This window comes from Nomascus leucogenys, chromosome X (genome assembly GCF_006542625.1).
Source record: "Nomascus leucogenys isolate Asia chromosome X, Asia_NLE_v1, whole genome shotgun sequence".
Lineage (NCBI taxonomy): Eukaryota > Metazoa > Chordata > Mammalia > Primates > Hylobatidae > Nomascus > Nomascus leucogenys.
Window position 1 is genome coordinate 65604459 of NC_044406.1, and position 23827 is coordinate 65628285.

The 23827-nt window shown below is 44.4% G+C and overlaps 1 protein-coding gene across 1 annotated transcript in view; it reads left to right on the top strand.

Moving 5' to 3' along the window:
* The window catches only part of SLC16A2 (solute carrier family 16 member 2), a 96090-nt gene that overhangs the window by 13310 nt on the left and 58953 nt on the right, over nucleotides 1-23827 (top strand). The window lies entirely within an intron of this gene.

The following is a 23827-nucleotide window of genomic DNA, read 5'->3' on the forward strand; positions in this document are numbered from 1 at the left end:
GGGAGGGGCAGGAGGAGAGGAAAATACTGAGGACATTTAGGGAGAAGGACACGGGGAGGGGGAATGTTTGGGCACTGGGCCACAGAATGAGGTGCCTACAGATGGTTTGTGGCACAGCCCACTCAGCCCCTACCACCTGCTCTTCCATGTCAGCTGCCCAGGTGTATTTCTAAGAGGTCCAAGGAAAAGAAGAGCACAAGTAGCAGCAGCTCTCAACCCCTCACTCTGTGTCCCAAACAGGTCCCCAGATCCCATAAGCCCTAGGAGAGGGAAGAATATTGAATGATAATAATCCCCTGTGTGTGTGGCCATTGTAGTTTACATCTTAGGTTTTTTTTTTTTTTTGAGACGGAGTGTCATTCTGTCTCCCAGGCTGGAGTGCAGTGGCGTGATCTCAGCTTCTCGGCTCACTGCAACCTCCGCCTCCCAGGTTCAAGCAATTCTCCTGCCTCACCCTCCCAAGTAGCTGGGATTACAGGCACAGGCCACCATGCCCAGCTAATTTTTGTATTTTTTTTAGTAGAGACGGGGTTTCACCATGTTGGTCAGGCTGGTCTTGAACTCCTGACCTTTTGATCTGCCCGCCTCGGCCTCCCAAAGTGCTGGGATTACAGGCATGAGCCACCGCACCCAGCCCTACATCTTAGTTTACATTGATACTTGCAACAGAGGCAGTTATGAAATAAAATACCCAGTTGAATTTCATCATGTGCCAATATCTTTGGTCACATCAAGTGCTATGTTGGGAGTTTCTGGAAAATGAAAAGTCAACGTTGTTTGTATTACTTAGGGAAAAGTTCACTGCAGTGAAGGACTGTATAGAGATTCATATTCCCACTTTACAGTTGCAGAAAATGGACAGCATTTTCATTGAGGGCAAGTGAGTGCCCTGAGATAATACATTTAATATTTAGCAGATTAAGCCCAGGAGTTTGAGGCTGCATTGAGTTCTAATGATGCCACTGCACCCTAGCCTGGACAAAAGAGCAAGATCCCATCTCTAATACATATGTATATGTATATCTATATATATATGTATGTGTATATATATCTATATATATGTATGTATATATATCTATATATGTATGTATGTATATATATGTATGTGTGTATATATATATATATATATATATATATATATATATATATATTTAGTGGATCTGGGACTACAACCAAGGCCTCCCAATTCCATGTTCTATGGGGGAAGAAATGTAGAAGCTACCTGAAAGGTGGAATAAAAATTTTCCTAAACTTAGTAGCAGCTTAAAGTTTAAGTGTATGGGTAAGAAGCAGTATAGTATGATGAAACAAAGAACTGAGAGTCTAAAAGTTCAGGGGCTCATGAAAGGAAGGATCTGGACATAAATAATGCCTGCTGGCTGGGATCAAGAAAGAGCACTAGACTAAGAGTCAGGAGACCTGGGTTCTGGTTCTGGCTCTGTTACTGGCTGTCTTTCTGACCCTGCCAAGTCCCTTCCCCTTTCTCAATTTCAAATTTCTCCACTTATGCATTGAGAAAGTTGAACTTCCCAGAGACTTAGTGACACTTAGAACCAATGGTATCTGTAAACCAAGGAGGCTTTGGGAACTTCCTGACAAGGGGCTGAGGGTGATGGAGAGTGGTGAGGTTGTGAGTGGAAGAGAGCTTCTCTGATGAAAATGGAAAACAGATCCTCTCAAATTTGAGCAAAGGTGAGTTTTGGAAAGGGTATCTATCTCATAGTCTCTATACTATATCCTTGGAGAATTCTATCCAAGAGAGGGGAAAAAGAAAGACAGTGTGTGTGTGTGTGTGTGCGTGTGTGCGCACGCGGGTGCACATGCACAAGTGAGCAAGAATCTCAATGCGAAGCTAATATTTGGTGGGACAGACTGTGAGATGCTGAGTCAATATCTCTGGAAATCTCTTTAATAATCTCCACTTTAAGATCACTTTTCTAAGACGTTGGTTTTACTTTTAAAAAGGGGTTTATGTCTTATGGGTAAGATACTATTGAAAGTCCCCCTTTCATGGAGCCCACTTGAGTGAGCCACACTGTCTGGATTAATCCTGGCTCCACCATTCACTAGCTGTATGTTGTGGTAAGGCACTTAAACCCTCTGTGCCTCTATTTCCTCATTTGTAACAGGAACATAGCAAAAGTACTTACCACATAGGGTTGTTAAATGGGTTGCTATCTATATCTATATATGTATCTCTAGCTAGCTAGCTTAGAACAGTGCCTGGCATATGCAAAGTACTATGTAAATGTTTCCTATTCTTATTATCTACTGAGTAGACTACAGCTCACGCATCTATACAGCTGGGTTTCAGAGAGCAAGTATGACCCCCAAGTGAGCCCAAAGGAGCTCAGTATTACCCAGTCAGAAATTTAGGGGGTTAGGGGTTGCTTATCAAGGTACCTTCTAGGCTGTTCTGATGTTGGCCACACCTAGGACCAGATTAAGACCTTTAGAGGTTCTAAATACTGGTTTACTGATGGCCAAATTCTGAAATAATTAAATCTATGTTTTTCTCATTTGATGGTGGTCCTGCTTCACTGGTGCCCTAAGCTCATGCTCATCCATCTATTGGATAATCCTGTACTGGCCTGTATGCTCCTCCCTATGCTCTGGAGGGAACCAATGACTAAGAGGGGTCTACACATTCACAAAGAACAGTTTTGAACCCAAGCTGCTCCATCCACAGCGGGGTGCCCTGTGTCCCAGCTTCTGAGAGCTTAACCTGCCAAGCCTTGTGACCTCCTTGCCGGTTGGGACCTCCCATCCTGTTACTTGGAAGGATGGTTTATCTTCTGGGGCCAGGGGAAGAGAAGGACAAATGCCTGGAAGTCCAAATAAGGCCCCCTGCAGGAAGCTCTAAACATTAGCAAGTTAAAGTTCTAGTGACAAGTTCAGATGACTGAGCATGGTCATGATACAGAAGAGGAATGTGTGAGGCTCTTTTGCCTCCACATGAGGAGGAGATCAAGCTCCTTCCCTGAACCCTAACTTGTTCAAGGCCTTCAGGTCAGTGTTCCTGGAAAACTTGGAGTCACTATCAGTATCTTCACTACCCTACGCATCTTGGCCAGGTTCTAACCATCCAAATGCTGAACAGCACAGTTTTATGTTCCAAGAGCCAGTGTTTTTTGCCTTACCCTAGATATTTTGCCTATAGAAAAACTAGCCAAAAGCAAGGTTTCCTTAGATCTCCTGGCCAAACAGCTGCAGGGAACTGGTGGCCTGGATAAGGGAGGTCAGCAGGACTCCAGGCAGGTTTATTTGCTGCCTTCCTCACAGAATATCTCAAACATGGAAAGTTCAGGTGAAACCGGTCAGACCAGATGTTGGGAGCCTGCAGCTTTTAGGAAGAGAAGATAGATAGATCCACAGGCAGCCAGAAGAGAGAATAGGGAGGTAAAAAACCTATTGTTCCAGCTCCTAATCACAGGACCCTCACCTTCATCTCACACCTATGGGCTCCAGTGTATCACTTGCTTAAGAAGGCAATGGCTCATCTGTGTCCCATGAGTGGATCTGGTTATTATCTCCAGGTAAGACCACCCAACCTAAAGGCTACTTTCCAGGCCATGGCTCAACAGAGACTAACATTTGCCTTGAGGCTCTCTTTTTAAAAATGGAATCTGTTTTTAGCACTAAAGGAAAAGATAGCCTTGGAGTGGGAAGTCATAAAGAAGACCCCAAACTTCAACTCTCCTTTGCCTCACTTTTCCACATGCTTTGTGGTATAGGGTAAGGCACAAGATCTTATAAGAGACAGACCAATGTTAGAGTCCTGGATTTGCCATTTACCTGATCTGCAATCTTGACCAAGTCTGAGCTTCACTCCCTATCTGTAAAAAAGGGGCAGTGGGAGCATCATAATCCCTACCTCATAGTCTTACGATAAGGTTCAAATAAAAAAATGGATGTGAAAGCCCTTTGAAAACAGCTTTGAATTATCATCATGATTACCACATACATAAGTTTATCTATAGACTTGCACATGTGCTTATGCATGTATAGCCAGATTGATATACCACCCATGATGCACACGTGTATAAGCAACCACTTATATGTACAAAACTACACATACATCTGATCTTAAGCCTGAACTCATGACATAGACAATTAAAAGTGCATACACATACACATTTATCCATATGGATATACTTTCTCCTTCTCTCACACACATACACCCACACAAGCAAATGTATATGTATCTCTGTAAGTGTGTGCATGCATATGTGTGTACATCTACAGCCTCATAGCTGTACAGGTGAGCATACCATACACTTCAGCTTCTCCCTAGATAATCCAGTTTTCTGCGGGTCTGACAAAGGCCCTGTTTGTAAATTCCTCCACTTGATACTGATAATGTCCCTTTTGCCCTTGCTGAGGCTTCTTCTCTGCCTCCACCTTGTTTGCAGAGTAGCACAGCTGCTGCAAAAATTCAAGCTGCAGTATGTGACATACACATGTCTGGAGAACATGGATCCTTGTCCAGTTGCTCTTTGAATAGCACTACGACTCTAGCCTGCACAGTATATTTATAGCCATGTTTGCAAAGAGCTGACAGCATTTTCAGACTTTTTTCAAAACGTAGTTAATCCAGCCACAAAAATAGTCACTGGCCCACATGCCCCAAAGCTAAAAGAAATTGGGCAGCGTGCCTAATGAAAATTAGTCACAGAGCCTAAATGAAGTTGAAGTTGAATCAAGCTCTCTCTCTCATTCTCTCTCTCTCTGGCTTGCTCTTTCTTTCTTTCTTTCTTTCTTTCTTTCTTTCTTTCTTTCTTTCTTTCTTCTTTCTTTCTTTCTTTCTTCTTTCTTTCTTTTTTCTTTCTTTCTTTCTTCTTTCTTTTTCTTTCTTTCTTTCTTCTTTCTTTCTTTTCTTTCTTTCTTTCTTTCTTTTTCTTTCTTTCTTTCTTTTCTTTTCTTTTCTTTTCTTTTCTTTTCTTTTCTTTTCTTTTCTTTCTCTTTCTTCTCTTTCTCTCTGCCTGCCTGCCTGCCTTTCTTTCTTCCTTCCTTTTTTTTTTTTTTGAGACAGGGCCTCACTCTGTTGCCCAGGCTGGAGTGCAGTGGTGTGATCATAGTTCACTGCAGCCTTGATCACCTGGGCTCAGGTGATTCTTCCACCTCAGCCTCCTTGTGTAGCTGGGACTACAGACATGCACCACCAGGCCTGGCTAATTTTTTTTTTTTTGTAGAGATGAGGTCTCACTGGTCTCAAACTCTTAGGCTCAAGTGATCCTCCTGCCTCAACCTCCCAAAGTGTTGGGATTACAGGTGTCACCCACCACACCCAGCCTCATTCTTGCACTTTCTCTCTCTCTCTTTTCCCTTCCTGCCCTCTCTTTGCCACTGCTTTTTATTCTAAGGATCTCTAAGCCCAGGGTATGTGTGGTGGGGGAGTGGGGGGTGGTACCATGAGGTATATTTGCTTCAAAGAGATCCTGGGGTCATTAGAGCCTAAGGTTTTGGAGAGACAGGGAGGAGGAAGAGGGAAAGAAGAGGGAAAAGTGAGGGTATTGAGGATTATAAGCAAGAGGAACATAGTTGGGGAATTACATGAGGTGAGACGAAAAGGAGAAAAATTACACCCACTTTGAGGCCAACTAGAATTTTGGTGGCTGGATAACTTCTCAAACCAAATGGCAGAGTCCTTCAGCCTCCCCTCAATCACTAGAATGTAGGCTAGAAAATTGTTTTGCTTATTTGCAAGGTTGGAACAAAAAAGAATTCCTAGTGATAGAGTTGAAGAGTTAAGCATGGTTAGAGGGGAGCAAGATGGTTTCTCAGGAAGAGAGAGGCCTGGGCTTCATGTAATGGGCTCATCTTAGTTGTCCCAGCCATGACCAGGGTGAAGAGGGTTTTAGAGAGGGAGTAGGGTTATCATATCATTTATTGTCCAAATTGGGACACTTTTGAGGGTGAAAGAGAACACTATTAATATTTTTGTTGGAACCACAGGCATAAACTAGAATTGTCCCAGGAAAACCAAGATGTGCATTCATTGTATGTTTAGAACAAATCGCTCCAGCTTGCCGGGAAAGGGGAAACTATAAGGGTTCCTCACAAGATGTCTTTAAAAAAGGCGCGTATGTGTTTTGTTTGGTTTGTGTGTGTGTATATGTGTGTGTGTTGGTTTGGGCAGTACAGAGTAGGGCAGGGAGATTATTCAGCCTTTTCAGCCTTGGGACTGGAGATTGTTTACTCTGAATATAAATTCCTTTTTTTTTTTTTTTTGCTGCTGTACATAAATATGTAATGGAGCTCTTAGCCAAGTGTGTTTATTTCCTGGTCAACTTCAGAAGAGAAGAGAAGAGAGAGAGTCAATTGTGGTGTGTGGTTTTGTGTATTGTGTGTATGTGTTTGCGTCAAAGCTGTGAAAGTATGTATGTGTGTGAGTGGGATTGTAAGTATATCCAACTGTGTGTAACTATGGGCATGCATGTAGATGTGGATGTGTGTGGACTTGAACATGGATGTGGTAAGAATAAATGAGGGTGTGTGTGTGTGTGTGGGTTTGTGTGTGTGTGCATGCGCATGCATGAGCATGGATAGGGTAGAGTCAGATCTGACCTCTGGTTCACTGAGTTGTGAACCCCTTAACTTTCAAAGAGCAATCACATAGACGACCACTTCATTTTACACGTGAGGAAAAAGGCATGTGTAACGAGACCTACACACTTTGTTTTTTTTGAGAGGGAGTCTGTCTCTGTTGCCCAGGCTGGAGTGCAGTGGCGCCATCTTGGCTCACTGCAAGCTCTGCCTCCTGGATTTTTTTTTTTTTTTTTTAGATGGAGTCTGTCTCTGTCGCCCAGGCTAGAGTGCAGTGGCACATCTCGGCTCACTGCAAGCTCCACCTCCCTGATTCACGCCATTCTCTAGCCTCAGCCTCCCGAATAGCTGGGATTACAGGTGTCCGCCACCATGGCCGGCTAATTTTTGTATTTTTAGTAGAGACAGGGTTTCACCATGTTGGCCAGGCTGGTCTCGAACTCCTGACCTCAAGGTAATCCACCTGACTTGGCCTCCCAAAGTGCTGGGAATACAGGCATGAGCCACTGCACCAGGCAGAGACCTACACACTTTTACAATTTGCTTGGCAGTGATTGAGAGTATACTAGCAGCAGTCACAATAATCCTGATTGGGAACCAGCTGCTAATCCATGCATTGGAATAAAAGCCCAGTATTTATTTAAGGTTCCTGCAAACAATGGGTGCTTGTCAAGGTGGGGAGAGGGAGCTGCCTAAGAGTAAGCTTGAGGTGTCTGTAGGCCTAGACTTGGGCAGAAGGAGATTTGACAAATGGCTGATCCACCAGGCCTGTCTCCCTGAAGGACCATGTCCAGCAGTGGAAACTTTCCAGGGCTTTGAATATGTTCAACTCCCCACCTCACCAAGACCACCACCTAGAGATGTGGTTTGCCTTGGAGACAAACCTTGATCTCTATTAGAGATCCACTAGAGGCCTTCACAGGATGCAGGCCAGACATAAGCTGAAAGTGTCCCCAGACTGGGCAATAAGAGACAGGAAAGCCTCCCCCTTACCCCCAGCCTCTGACCTTCCTGTACCTGCCCTCATCACTTCAGGTTCTGGGGCAGGGGAAATGGCTAGAGATGCCCCAGGAGTGTCAGGGCTGGCTGTTGAAATGGGAATTTGCAGCCGGGTGCCGTGGCTCATGCCTGTAATCTCAGCACTTTCGGAGGCCGAGGCGGGCGGATCACCTGAGGTTGGGAGTTGAAGACCAGCCTGACCAACATGGAGAAACCCCGTCTCTACTAAAAATACAAAATTAGCCAGGTGTGGTGGCGCATTCCTGTAATCCCAGCTACTTGGGAGGCTGAGGCAGGAGAATTGCTTGAACCCAGGAGGCAGAGGTTGCCGTGAGCCGAGAACACGCCATCGCACTCCAGCCTGAGCAACAAGAGTGAAAACTCCGTCTCAAAAAAAAAAAAGAAATGGGAACTTGTGCCCCCAGGAGAAGGCTGGGTGGCAGCCATTAGCCTCATTAGCGTTGGCCTAGGAATTGGTCATGCAAGTTAGGGTAGCCCATTGCTAATGAAGCTAAAATCCAAAACCACTGTTCATTTCTCATCTGAACAAATTCATCTTGCTTGAACCTCTGTTTAGGCTGTACCCATTTGTCTGACCAGTCACACAAAAGATGAGACAAAAGAGTGTGGGGTGCTCCAGCATAGCTCTGAGAAAACAGTCCAGGTCTCATGTCCTAGGGATATACCAGTTCAGGTTCAGCCAATATTCATTGAGCATTTACTATGTACGTAACATGATGTTAGACTTTTACATGTATTAATTATTTCATTGAATCCTTACAATAGCCCTGTGAAGTAGGATTAGTCCCATTAAGACACTCCAAGAGGGCCAGGCGCAGTGGCTCACGCCTGTAATCCCAGCACTTTGGGAGGCCAAGGCTGGTGGATCATGTCAGGAATTCAAGACCAGCCTGGCCAATATGGTGAAAGCCCGTCCCTACTAAAAATACAAAAAAATTAGCCAGGCATGGTGGCACACGCCTGTAGTCCCAGCTATTCGGGAGGCTGAGGCAGGAGAATCACTTGAACCCAGGAGGCGGAGGTTGCAGTGAGCTGAGATTGTGCCACTGCACTCCATCCTGGGCAATAGAGGGAGACTTCGTCAAAAAAAAAAAAGGACACTCCAAGAGGTGAAGAGGCTTGCTCAAAGTAAAACAGCTAGGAGTGGGAAAGTGAGAATTCAGTCTTAACTCTGCTTGACTAAAATAAATTGAGAGCCTACTGCATGCTAGACATTATGCTAAAATGTTTCCATGGATTATCTTACTTAGGCCTCAAAATAGTTTTATGAGGGGATATTCCTCCCTTTTTTTTTTCACACATTAGAGTATTGAGGAACAGAAATGTTAAGTGACTCATCCAAGGTCAAGTGCTAGTATTCACAGTAGATCCAGGATTCAAATACAGACCTGTGACTCTCAAGCCTAGGGTCATCTCTTCTCTGCTCCTCTGTGGATATCTGATTCCATATCTAGATGATTCCTAAGGCCCCTTCCAGCTTTGACATTCCAGAGGTCAGCAACTCTATGGTAATCCTTCCCCATGAACTCAAGCAGCCTTGGGTCCCTTGGCTGTAATCTGCCATTCTCTCCTCCCCACTAGGCTCTCTCCATGTGTGGTGCAGAAAAAGAGTGGGTGAGTGACCCCTAGTCAGCTCGGGCTGAGTTGGCCCGGGGCTCTGACTCAGCTGCCTCACTCCTGGCCCCAGGTCTCAGGTGAGGTACTTTCTGTAACAGTATCCAGAAGGTGCTCTGGGTTCTAGGCCTGGGCCCTGTAACTCTCTCCCTCCTGAGAAAAACAGGAAATATCTCCTTAAATTGGCAAATAAGAAATTCCTGCAAAATGGGCCCAGGGAAGCCACTCCATTCCTTGTGTGATTGTGCCTGTGTTTGTGTGCATCCTTCTCTGAGTGCATGATACAGCTAGAAGGAGTTGCAGACAGAGGCTAACCTTGATTCTGCATTGTCCACAGCCCTCCTGGGTGGGCTGAGATGAATATTTTCTTCCCTGCCCGCCCCATCATACCTTTTCCTCTTGGAAGCTGCTGATGGATTTTCTATCCCCTTCTGCATCTTGAGCAGAAGAGGAAGGCAGTTTGGCTCACAGAGTAATATTGTCCAGAGTCTGGTACCAGGTGTGTATGTGTGTGCATGTGTGTCTGGGAGCAGGGGCAGGAGGAGGTGCTGGTATTCGGCTGGCTCCAGCAGAGCACTGCTCAGGGTCTGGAATAAGCTAAGTTGCTTGTGGAGGCAACATCTGAGGGAAAGGAGTTTCCCTGGGAGACCCCTGAGTAGCACTTACAAAATTAATATGGGGAAGGGGCTGTGGTTCAGATACAAAAACCACTCATTCTTCATCTTCCCTCATCCTCATGCTCTCTGTATTCCCTCTCCATACTGCCTCCCTCTTCAATCCTGGCTGTCCTGGCACCATATCCTGCCCCTGACTCCTCTACCCTTGTTATTTGTTACAGGGGAAGGAGCATGCCACAAGGTATCTGAAAGCTTGGGTTCTACCACTATCTGAAAATTTTACCACTATCTCCCTCCCTCCCTGACTTTGGGAAAGGTGCTTTACTGCCCTGAACCTCAGTTCTCTCATTTGTAAAGACCAGCCTGTTTTTTAAAGTTTGACACAGGGTTAAATGGGAAAAATATATGGAAAAAACATCTAAGAGATTTCTGTTGCTTGTTTTGAAGATCAAATGAGAGAATGACCTGGAAATACTTGGTGAGCCCTAAAGTACTGTTCAAAAAGAAGGAGTTGTTATTGTTAATATTCCCTGCTGCCTGACTGCCCTTCCATATACACAATAATGCAAATTTGCCCAGCCTAGCTTATGTCCTGTCCGCCTCCACTGTTTGCTGTAAAGATGAGGTGATCATCTGCTTCTGTAATGTCTATGTCCATGACAGAGAATCACACAGGATTCTCACAGCATCCTCTTTCCTCTTCCATGGACAAACGTAGCTGGGCTTTTCTGCACAGAAAGGCCTTGTCATCACACCCACAGGAGCAGTGACAACCTCAAATCAATGCAAACCATAAGAGAGATCTATTTGGGAAGATGCAGCTTGTCTCTGGATATTATTATTAGCCCATTATTGCAGATAAGGAAATTGAGGCGCAGAGAAGTGAAGGGCACATAGATAATAAGTGGCAAGTTAGAAGTTGCGTGTATGTGTGTGTGTGTGTGTGCTTGCACATGTGTGCATGCATTGAGGTGGGTAGGAAGTTTTTCTGGAAACATACGAGAGGCAAGGGATCTGGATTCGCTATTAAGATAACCATCAGTCTCCACGAATCAAATAAAATCAGGCAGCAAGCCTCATAAAAATTAGGCAATGGATCAAAAAGATACTGACTGTGCACTACCTTTCTGCCTCCTTCTCTATTCGGCTTGTGTTCCTGCAAGAAGACATTTCATTTCACTATATATAGCACATTTTGCTAGATGCTATGATAGGAGTAGATCAAGGGGAGATAGAGAACGATGTCTCATGTCTGTATGTCTTATGTCTGTATGAACAGACATACATACACTCATGCCATACTTGAATCAAGGTAGACCATGACAGATCTACCTTGATTATAAACCACTATATCGCTCCTTATGAAGCATTATACTCAATTGTTAGCTCTTACTGTTACAGCTAACAATTGAGTATAATGCTTCATAAAGAGAGATATAGTGATTCTAGCACCTAACACAATGCACTATACATAGTCAGTGCTTGATAAGTTTGTATTGAAATGAAATGAGGGCCAGGAGTGGGAGAACATGAGCGTGTTTGGGGAAAGGCATTGTGGGCAAGAGGGGCCAAGTGGTCCACGCCTCTCACTCCAGGCATGCTGGGCAAAGCCAGGATCCACTGCTGACTTCTCAGGTCTTATTTGCAAGGCTGCTTTAAAGGTGCTTTTTGTTTGGGTTTGTTTTCCGACATCATTGTTCTTAGCAACCAAGGTCAGATTTTTAGCTTTTCCTTTGACTGCTAACCATGCCCCTCTGCCTAAGAAATCCCACAGGAAGCCTCCAAGCTTCACTTTGCTTCTAGACACCTGGAAAATGACTCTCCCACTTCCTTGCCCTGTCTACAGACTCTGATTCTAGTTGCGAGGGCCAATATTTTTTTGCCCCCTCCTCTTCCCCTGGGACCAATCAGGTTTCTGACCTCCAGGGTAGAGCCACACTCTCACTGATCCTCTGTCCAAGTCTAGAATTCCCAAAGCATGGTCTGCCTCATCTGTGCTCCAGGTGCGACTGGGCAGGATAAATTTCTCACACATTGGTCCTGTCCTTCCCTGGGAAGCCTGGCTTTCCCACTCCCACTTACCTAAGTCAATTCTCTGCTTTAAGGCTGGGCACGGTTGCTCACATGTGTAATCCTAGGACTTTGGGAGGCTAAGGGTTGAGCCCAGGAGTTTGAGACCAGCCTGGGCAACATGGCAAAACCCCATCTCTGCAAAAAAATACAAAAATTAGCCAGGCGTGGTGGCACACGCCTGTAGTTCCACCTACTTAGGAGGCTGAGGTGGAAAGATCTCTTGAGCTGGGAGATCGAGGCTGCAGTGAGCCATGATCGTACCACTGCACTCTAGCCTGGGTGACAGAGTAAGACCCTGTTTCAAAACAAACAAACAAAACAACCAACCAAACAAACCAAAATTCTCTGCTTTATTCCCCTTCATGAGAAAAGCTGGCAAGGTGAACAGACTCCTCTCTTGCTAGCCCACTGCCATCTTTGGATAGGTCAGGCAGATAGAATCCTGAGTTCCAGTAGATTCTGCCACATAATTATCCAGGGTTCAATAATTTAAGCTTACCTACCTCTTATGCAAAGACCAGAGTACTGATGAGGTAAACTTGCAGCAGAAGAAAATTAAGCCAAAAGAAAGAACTTCTCAACTTAGGATTCTAAAGCACTGTGACAGAGACAGTTCTCCCTAAGCCGTTAGGTTCAACCTCCTGTCTCTGGCCATACCAGAGAGATGAAGGTCTCTATTTTCTTACTGTGGGAAGTTCAAATTTTGGCCTAAGGCCTGGGTGAAGATGAGGATGACAGAATGACGGAATTACCTGTTTGCAACAGAGAATGCATTCCTCCCCACCCTGTCCTGCCCCAACATGTAACTGAATATCTTTCCTTTTGCCACCCCTCAATAGGCTTTTGCCCTTCTCTTCCTAAATATGGTTATTAAGTTATTGACTTATTCAAATAAAAGTTTGTCCAATATTCAAGGGACATTAAGTATGTTCTTTGGGTCTGAACACATGGTCAATTTCAATCTTTGTGAGTTTTCACAGAGGCCCACTAACTCCCTGTGTGAAAAAAGTACCCAGACGTAAGTCATATGAAGGGAGTCGCATGATAAAAAGCTTTCTAGGCCGGGCGCGGTGGCTCAAGCCTGTAATCCCAGCACTTTGGGAGGCTGAGGTGGGCGGATCACGAGGTCAGGAGATCGAGACCATCCTGGCTAACACGGTGAAACCCTGTCTCTACTAAAAATACAAAAAATTAGCCGGGCGTGTTGGCAGGCGCCTGTAGTCCCAGCTACTCGGGAGGCTGAGGCAGGAGAATGGTGTGAACCCGGGAGGCGGAGCTTGCAGTGAGCCGAGATCGCGCCACTGCACTCCAGCCTGGGGGACAGAGCAAGACTCTGTCTCAAAATAAATAAATAAATAAATAAATAAAATAAAAAAGCTCTCTGGGGGCCTGGTGTAGTGGTTCATACGAGTAATCCCAACACTTTGGGAGGCTGAGGTGGGACGATCACTTGAGGCCAGGAGTTCAAGACCAGCCTGGGCAACATAGCGAGACCCTGTCTCTACAAAAAAATTTAAAAAGTAGCCAGGCATGGTGGCTCGCACACTGTAGTCCTAGCTACTCAGGAGGCTGGGGTGAGAGGATCACTTGAGCCCAGAATGCACCACTGCACTCCAGTCTGGGCAACAGAGTGAGAACCTGTTTCTATGTATTTTAAAAAAAAAAAGGCTGAGCACAGTGGCTCATGCCTGCAATCCCAGCACTTTGGAAAGCTGAGGCGGGTGGATTTCTTGAGGCCAGAAGTTCAAGAACAGCCTAGTCAACATGACAAAACCCCATCTCTACTAAAAATGCAAAAATTAGCCAGACATGATGGTGCATGCCTGTAATTCCAGCTACTTGGGAAGCTGAGGTGGGAGAATCACTTGAACCTGGGAGGTGGAGGTTGCAGTGAGCTGAGATCCCTCCACTGCACTCCAGCCTGGGCGACAGAGTGAGACTCTGTCTCAAACAAACAAACAAAAACACAAAAACACCTTTTGGACAGTGACAGTAGCATTGATATGATAAAGTACTTGGTCCAAACCTGCCATACAGGGCTAGAAAGTTCTCAGCAGTCATCCATCCCAACGGTTCCCAACCCTAGCTGACTATCAAAATCATGTAAGGAGTATGTTGAACACATAGCTTCCCCGGGGCTCATGAAACCTACTGAATCAGAATTTCTGAGGTAAGGCCCCAAAGTCTGTATTTTAAACAATCTCATCAGGTGATTCTGATAATAGGACAGGTTTGGGAACTATTTGTCTGGTTGAATCCTTTGGATTTTTTTTTTTTTTTTTGGATGAGGAAACCAGGCTCAGAGGGGCAGGAGCCTACAGCAAAGTGGCCAGATGGGAAAGTAAGGGCAGAGCATGTCTGGCTTGCTTCTCATCATCTCCTCTTGGCATAGAACACCTATATTATGTTCTCTCCCTTTCTGATCAATTACTTGTCCTTCCATGTCTCTAGAACTGTGAGTACTTTGATGGTAGGACCACGTCAGATCCATCTCTGAGGACCCCAAGTCCTTGAGCTTGATCCTTAAAGCTAGGCTCCCAACTTACTAGGCAGGTATACATTCTTAGACCCTATGCCTCTGTTTCCAGGGACCATGGGTTGGAGCAGGAGTTGTAGTGTCCCCCTTCCTTCAAAAAGCAGGCAGGCTGCAAAGTTTGAAGTATGTGAAGTATGGAGGCCAGTTCTTGTGCTGAGGGAGCTGGAATGTCCAGTGGCACCAGGTTACCTGAAGCTTGGGCTAGGGCTGAGTGTTGATCTCAGGGGAATTTGGGCGTCATTCCCATTACTATCGCTGACAGCAGCCTTACGTGCAAGGATAATGACATGCTTTGAAAAATGCCTCAAATGTCAGTTACCGAACAGCCCCTGGGAGTTGTTCCTTCATGCCCACATCTTTAGCTGTGCTTATCACTCTCATAGCACTGTGTTTCACCCTGCCTAATGGTGCAGGGCTGTCCAGAGCCTTGGTCTTCTGTTCCCGGAGCCAGGAGAGGAAATAGAATAAAAAGATGGCTGTGGAAGGCAAGGCAGGACTAACCATTCGGTAGTTTGCATTTTTGTGCGTTAAGATGAGCTGGTGCCAAACTGGGGAGGGAAGTATGAACAAAGCACAGACTGTCATTAGACCTGGGTTCTGACTTTACTACTGTCATGTTCATTTGCTGTGTGACTGTGGACTAGGCCCTTACTCCTCTAAGCCTCCATTTCTGCACCTGTGCAATGAATAGCTTGGACTCACAACCTTTCTGTTCTAATTGAGTGATGCTAATTTAAGAGCCAAGCTGGAGGGTCAGGGGTGGGTATCTAATGAGTGATGCTCATTCCCTGCCCTCATTCATCGCATATCTTGAGTCCACTCTTGGAAAAGATACTTTGTTAGCCCCAAAGGCTCAAGATATAACCTCCAAAGTAACTTGCATAATATATTTGCACCCTGCTGTGTTGGCTTTGTGCTGACAACATCTCAACACAGCCTGGCTCCACTGTACTCTGGTTGTGTCAACTTCTCAAAGGCAGTCAGATGCAATTGAAGACTGCTTTTCCCACTGGATGTGGGTGCCTGACAATGTAACTAACTCTGCTTTTCAGGGTCTCCTCCCTGGTCCTCTCTTTTTCAGCTCTGCAGCATCTGTGGGGCTTCTCAGTGCATTGACTCCTTTAGCCACACACCCCTCTAAGTAGGTTACCTGCTGGCACTGGCTCAGTGCCAACAGGCTGTGGTTTCTCTAACTGGAGAGGCCTTGATTCATCCTGGTTGTGAGGAACTCTTTTAAGTTTGGCAGCTGTTTTACTCTGGGAATTTCTCCTCTGCCTAACCCTTCTCCCCTCAACAACCTTCCTTCACTTCTTCCCTCCCACCTCCCTCAAAATCCCCTAGGGATAATGGGATGATCTTTGTCTTGAAATAGGGCACTATAGACTACCAGGAAGGTCCATCCTTCCTCCACCACTAGTGACAGCAGCAAGCCTAGCTTGGGGAATTTTAGCATTGCTCAAAGCCATGACTAATAAATAGATAATTTAAGCAAAACTCATGCACTTGCTATGCTAGCAAGCATCAAGACAAGTCCTTTAGTCACCTCCTTCTAACCAAATTGCTTTCCCTAAGCCCTTTCTATTGAGAAATTATGGACCCTCCACCCCCATTATATGCCCCAGGGCCTAGCACAAGGGCTGGCTGGCACATAATAGATGCTCAGTAAATATTTGTTGAATGAATAATGGCTGAACAGATGAAGACTAAACATACCTAAAAGCTAAAGGAAATAATGCTAGCTGAGTCAGGAGACCTGGATTGGCCGCTAATCCATCTTGTAACCTTGAGCATGTTCCTCTCTTTGGGTCTAAGTCTCTTCCTCTGTAGAATTTTGCACTGAACTCAGTGATCCTTTAGGGGTCTTCCATTTCTGGCAGTTCATAATTCTGTGATCCGTACTCTTGTACCAAATACCACTTGCCGCTACCACCCCTGCTCTGCCCCGCCCCACCCAAAGAAGTAAAAGAAACTTCCATCTAGTCATCAGATAGTATTGGGATCATGCTCATAGGGAAAAGAATATAACTTGGGGTTTTGGACCAAGCCAATATCAGAGAAGCCACTGCTTCCTATTATGCCAATGGGGATTGCTGATTACGTCTCACTCCTATGACTTAAAGGCACAACATTCAAGGTCCTCCACTCCTTGCCTCCTCTGCCTTGTCTTTGATGTCCCATAAGAAGTATGTTGACCAAACAATATCCCCTGGGCTCTGGTAGTGGTTGGAGTCAGTAGGCTGTTGGAGATCTGGGAGTCCTGGTCATTGCAGAACAAAATTCTTGTCCATTGTTATAAACACATAGGTCTTGATTTTAAAAGTCTTATGCAGCCATAAAAATATACACAGACCAACCTGCCTGGGATTAAAGGGAACTAGGCAGAAAACCAGAAAAGGTAGAATCTCTCTTAGTTGGCCTTTCCCTTTTTGTCTCTCTGAATTGGGTTTCCATGGGGGTCTGTGGGTAAAGCACATGAACTTTAAACACTTTTTAAAAAAACTTAAAATGACATTTAAGAGACCTCCAATATTGGAAATCTTTTATTCTCTGATTCAAAATATGTAACCAGTAGAAAGGTGGTTTGTTTTGTGTGTGTTCTTTTAGTGTGATGAGTCAGGCTGAGGCTGGGATTGGGCAGTGACTATGTGAGTATGTGGTGAATTTCAGAGGGGAAGTGCTGTTTGAGGAAAGGCAAAGCATATTTATCAGACAAAGAATGTATGAAGCCTAAAACATGTGTTCAATACTTTGAGAAGCTGGTTACTCATACCTGCCTCCTCCTTGACACATACAGTTAGGCTCCATGATCAAACATCAGATTTAGGCTAGACAATCTTTGAGGTTTGTTCCAGTTCTGATGTTTTTTCTCTGACTGTGTGAGATTATTCAGACTTGCAAGTGCACGTTTCCAATGAATCCCCTGTGGTTACTTTCAATGTTTTATTCCAGGCAAGGAACAAATGACTGTAAAGTGGCTAAACCTCAGTAGGCTTGGCCATAAAGTGATATGGAAAATTGATAGTTAGTGATGGGCCATGAACTATGAAGTAGGGTGAACCCTTTGGATCCTCAGGACCCAATAGCTCAAAAATAGATCAAGAAGGAAGTGTGTACATGAGGGAAAATTGCTTACAGTGATATGCCTATTTGCATTGAAATGTCATCCCCTGGGGGGTCCCCCCACCTGTCATGGGACAAATATAGGAGAATGTGACAGCAAATGTGCCACACTGATCAGATGCTTTTGGCATACTTGAACCTTCCTGGTGTTATAAATAGGAGGGAATGAGCCTGGACTTAAATATGCATGCTGTCAGAAACAGAAGGGATGTGCTACCATTAATAAGGGGCTTAGAGGATCCTGTAGTTAAGAGCCAAAGAAGCCCTCTGTTTCAAGAAGGGAAAAGTTCAATGACTGTCCACTATCAGAGCACAATACGAGCTAAATTACTAGCAGTAGGTTGGTCCTTGACCCCTTTGGATCATAGTGAAATGATGATAATAGAGTTGGCAAGCCCCCAAGGCGCCCTCCAGACTGGACATGCACTGAGGCTGGGTCAGCCAGTTTCCACCACACTTCCAATTGCCAGTGTACTCTCTTCCTTGGAGCATTACCACCAAACTCTCAGCAGGGTGGATTTGGGAAGTGGCCTGGAATATGGCAGGCCTTCCCTCTCATCCTGCTGAGAATAGTCTTGTCCGTTCCCATTCTAGGAAAGAGAAGCCGAGAGATGCCAAAGGCTCAGGTACCTGTTGAATCGGAGAGTGAGCAGTGAGCAACACAGAAGGGTGAAGGCCTAGAGCATGTGGGGACCTCAAAGGTTATCTAGTAAAATGTTTTCCAAAATGTCCATTATAACCCATGAAATTAATTTAGAAGGTCACAATAAGCATTTTAAAAATAATATGCATTAGAAAATTTCAGAGTTTGTCACGCAGAGTAGGGATAATTAGTTTTGTGAAATTTGCTTGAGGTATATGTAAAGATTATATAGATAGTTTTAAATGTATATTGGTTATATACGTGTACATTTTACATCATGACACATATGTGATATATACATATACATTATTGCATATATAGCTATACACAGATATATAAATATACACAGGTCTTCCTTCACTGATGGTCACTGACATAGTTTCAATTGTCCTCAGTCTACAGTTCATTCTCCTCTGGACACAGTCAAGTTAGTTCTAAAGTATGGAGCCCCAGAACCTCAGCAGCCCTTCAAGGTATAGTCTACTCAGAGCAGAGGAAAACATGACTATCTCCTCATTTGTTCTGACCAAGTACATTTTGAACAATTCAGTTCAAGATTTCCAATAAAGTAGAATCTCACAACTTGGTACTCATTGAACTTACAGTTGCCTAAAACTACTAGGTATCTCTCACACATGTCACTGCTAAGCCCTAGCTCCCTTATCCTACTGCTGTGCAGGTTGCTTTTTTTTTTTTTTTTTTTTTTTAGACAGGGTCTCGCTCTGCCGCACAGGCTGGAGTGCAGTGGTACGATCTTGGCTCACTTCCACCTCCTGGGTTCTAGCGATTCTCATGCCTCAGCCTCCCGAGTAGCTGGGATTACAGGTGCCATGCCTGGCTAATTTTTTAATTTTTGGTAGAGACGGGGTGTCGCTATGTTGGCCAAGCTGGTCTCAAATTCCTGACCTGAAGTGATCCACCCACCTCAGCCTCCCAAAGTGCTGAGATTACAGGCATGAGCCAACATGCCTGGCAGCAGGTTGCTTTTTAATCCTAGTACAGAAACTGTCATTTATCTTTGTTGCAGTTTACCTTTCACCTTGACTCACCTTTTTAAAATGCATTTACACATCCCATCCATGACCATCTCTATGCATATTTAAATCGGGTTTCATTGGCTCAGAGGGAGCTGCATTTAAACCCCATGTAGCTCTCTCTCAGAAGGTCATATTTATTTTTTTCAGACCATTCCTTTAAAAAAAACTGTTATTTTTTTTCTATTTATTTATTTAGAAATAGGGTCTCACTATGTTTCCCATCTTGGAGTGCAGTGGCTATTCACAGGCACAATCCCACTATTGATTAGCATGGGAGTTTTGACCTGCTCCATTTCTGACCTGGGCAGGTTCACCCCACCTTAGGCAACCCAGTGGTTCCCTACTCCTGGGAGGTCACCATAATTATTCCAAACTTAGTGCAGACACCCAATCAGCACCAGGTGATCTTCTCGTGCTTCCCAAGTAACTGGGACCATACGCGTGTGCCACTGTGCCTGGCTTTTAACTTTTTTTTTATTGATACATAATAATTGTACATATTTATGGGGTACTTGTGATATTTTGATATATGCATACAATGTGTAATGATCAAATCAGGGTAATTAGGTATCCATCACCTCAAACATTTATCATTTCTTCCTGCTGGGGACAGACCATTCCTTTTATTGCTCATCTATTATTTTTCTGACTACCATGATGCCCCTATTCTAGCCAAGCCAGTGTCCTCACTGTTTTCTTTCCTGTGCTCGAGACATAATTCTACCACTGGGCAGACTGTAAACTAGTTCAACCATTGTGGAAGTCAGTGTGGCGATTCCTCAGGGATCTAGAACTAGAAATACCATTTGACCCAGCCATCCCATTACTGGGTATATACCCAAAGGATTATAAAACATGCTGCTATAAAGACACATGCACACGTATGTTTATTGTGGCACTATTCACAATAGCAAAGACTTGGAACCAACCCAAACGTCCAACAATGATAGACTGGATTAAGAAAATGTGGCACATATACACCATGGAATACTATGCAGTCATAAAAAGGATGGGTTCATGTCCTTTGTAGGGACATGGATGAAGCTGGGAACCATCATTCTCAGCAAACTATCTCAAGGACAAAAAACCAAACACTGCATGTTCTCACTCATAGGTGGGAATTGAACAATGAGAACACATGGACACAGGAAGGGGAACATCACACACCACAGCCTGTTGTGGGGTGGGGGGAGGGGGGAGGGATAGCATTAGGAGATATACCTAATGTTAAATGACGAGTGGTGCAGCACACCAACATGGCACATGGATACATATGTAACAAACCTGCACATTGTGCACATGTACCCTAAAACTTAAAGTAAAATAAAAAAAAAATTCTACCGCTGGGCTTTTGACTACAGTAAGCCTTCACTTATGATACCCTCTTTGCCATAATGTCTTTCATGGCCCAACTTAAGCCATTAGATCCTCCATTATTCTTTATTCAGTAGCTCTAGATCATATTGATCTGTCCTCTGAATTTGTAAATTTCAACTGTATTTCTTGTGTATTGCTTCACACTTAGTTTTGTATATGTATTCTTATAAAAATACATATAAATGTCTTATTATATGCATTGTAGGTGCATGGCTGACTCACACAAGTGGGCACTCTAAAGCCAGAATGCTTGGGTTCAAATTCAGATGTACAATTCAATAATTTAGTAGTTGCGTGTACTTGTGCAAATTACTTAATCTCTGTATGTCTCAGTTTCTTCAAAATCAGGATAACAATAGTATGTGTTGCATAGGTTTGCTTAGTGTTTAAGTGAATTGATATATCTGAAGTACTTGAAACAGTGCCTGACACATATAAACACTCAATAAATATTAACTATAATTATGATTATATACTATACGCTTTCATATATTTTATCTCGGGGGAAGTTAGAGAAGGGATTGTCATCCCTGTTTTATGGATGAGTAACTAAAGTTTGAAAGGTTAAGTGACAGTGTAAGATTATATAAGTGAGCTGTCTCAGGGTCATTAGGGGATTAACTATAAAGTAGAAAATACTGAAGGCCATAAGAGAGGGAAGCAAAAGACCCCTAGGAATTTAGAAGCTCTTCTGACTGGGGTGGGTAGGAAAGGCTTGCTGATGTCGACGAAGAAGCAATGAAGAAGGTGCAGGAGAGGGTCAGCCTTGGTAAGTGTCCATCCGGCCATTTTAGGCAAAGAGGACTCAAGTGGAGTAAGGGGTAGTGGAGGAGGTAGGGTGTGACTCCTCCTACATTTCACTTCCGGTATAGAGGGCATGGTCAGAGGCAAGAGGAGAAAAAAATCTGAAGAGGAGACATCTGGGCATGGCAGCCATGTGGGGAGCAGTCAGTAGTAGTTCTGTGGTATGTGCAGGAGTATAGTGTGTGGGAGAGAGAGGAGAGCCTGCAGTGGCAAGACAAGGCTTTGGACCTGTGTTCCAAAATACCTATTCACAAAGTCCATGAATATTTGGCTACTGCTCTGGGCCCTTAGAATCCTTGATTGATTAGCTCAGGCAACTTTATCAGATTAACCAGCTGACCTCTTTGAATGGCACCCACTATTCACTCAATTGTGTTAGGCTGTGGGGAACTGAAGAGAAAGAAGAAGCAAGGTCTCTTTCCCAAGGAAGTCCCAGTCTAGGTAATTGACTATAGATGATTATGTGTGAGTTATGGTTGTTGCATGGAGAAATTATTATTTCATGGATTGTGTTCTAATTCATAAGTAGGGCTATCAGGGAGAGACAAGAAGTAGATAAAGAAACTGCCAGGTGGCAGGAGGGCACTGGCTGGGGAAAAGAAAGTGCAGAGAAGGGAGGTTAAGAGTTGGATTGAAGGTGAGAGAAGACATTTTGCTTCCTTCCCAACTGGGCAGTTAGCCACCCTTAGAATCCAGTGTGTGGGCCAAGATTCTTGGCCAGGCCCTAGCTTGGAAAATGGTGAAATGAAATATGAGTTTCCATGTACCTTTCTACCTTAGTTCCCTGGGTCTTCATCTGCCCAGGGGAGATAAAAAGAATGAATAAGAGAGCAGTTGAGGTGATTTCAACTCCGTGGGATGCTGCTGCAGACACACTTGAGCTGTCATTATTATGGGATGGGAAAACTGGATGTCAAATTAAGATTATTATCACTGTGCAACGACAACAACAACAACAACAACTATTACTACTACTACTAAGAATAATAATAATCTCATGTGATGCTGCCAGCATTCTAAAGAGCCTACCTTTGGGTACTGCCCCTGCTTCATGGGCTCAAAATTGAGGAGAACCTGAAGACTGTTTCCATGCCTTTCAATCTTGGATCTGCATAGACAATTCCTTAGGACCAGCCCTTCCTAGTGAGCTGGGTTAGAAATGCTCTTTTGCACTCCCCTGCAAGCCAAGCCTTGTCTGTGCAAAGCCACCGGGTCCCTTCTGTCTGGTAAATTTCTAGAATGTTAAAGTACTTGGAAGGACCCTTAGAGGCCATCAAGTCTGACTCCTTTATTATACTGATAGAGACATGAGGGTTCAGAGAGAAACAGGGACGTGACTAGGGTCACACAGTAATGCAGTGGCAGAAATGGCCCTAATCCAGCTGGCCCTCCCAGCTGATAGGCCAGTGTGCATTTTCCATAGTTTCCATCTCTCTCTACTTCCTATCCTTCTATCTCCACCAATTTCAGTCACTTGAGTTGTTACTGGTAGTTCTCAGCCCCAGTAGCCCATCAAAATCCTCTGGGGAGCTTAAAAAATACTGATGTCCTGACCCTACCCCAGACCAACCGAATCGTTGTCTCTGAGGGATGGAGTGATTTTTTTTTATTATACTTTAAGTTCTAGGGTACATGTGCACAACGTGCAGGTTTGTTACATATGTATACATGTCCATCAATGATGGAGTGATATTTTTAAAAGCTCTCTAGGTGATTCTAATGTACAGTCAAGATCAAGGATCACTGCTCAGGAGAAAATTAGCCTCATGTCTATGAGGAGACCTAAAGGACAGACTCCCAGTGAAGCAGACTTCCCAGCCTCCATTGACTTTGGGCCACTCTGCACCTCGGTAGGTCCCCAAACCCTGGTATGTGGAGGACGTAGGATTCCGAAAGTGTGATGAATTTCAGGGTCACCAATGCTGTCCTTGAGCTCCATTGACCCTCTTGTCATTGCCTTTCCCCTCATGCTAGCTCAGAAGTATTTTATTTCCAGACTTTTTACTTTTTCTTTACCCATCACAAAGGCCTCTGAGGAGACTGTCTGCCACCAGTAGGCACAAACGATTTGTCCCAGCTTCTGACTTTTTTGGGAGACACACACACACAAGGAATGTCTCTTCTTTGGCTCCTTCCAAGGGGCTTGTACTGAGTATGTAGAACAACCCGCCAGCCTCCATTCCATCTACTTGCCATTCCCACACACAGAGCTTACTTCCTAAGAAACAGACTTTGAGGGACAGCCAGCACAAAGCAGAGAGAAGGGAGGCACTGGGCACTGGGACCCCTAATGCTGTTCAGCATTTTGCCTCTTGTCTTGCTGGCTATGGGTCCATAGTTATGTATAAATTTGACTTGCTCAGGGATGAGTAAGTACAGATGTGTATCTTTTTCCACACCACCAGTGGTCTTTCTTTTTTCAGAAAATAGGAATCTCTGA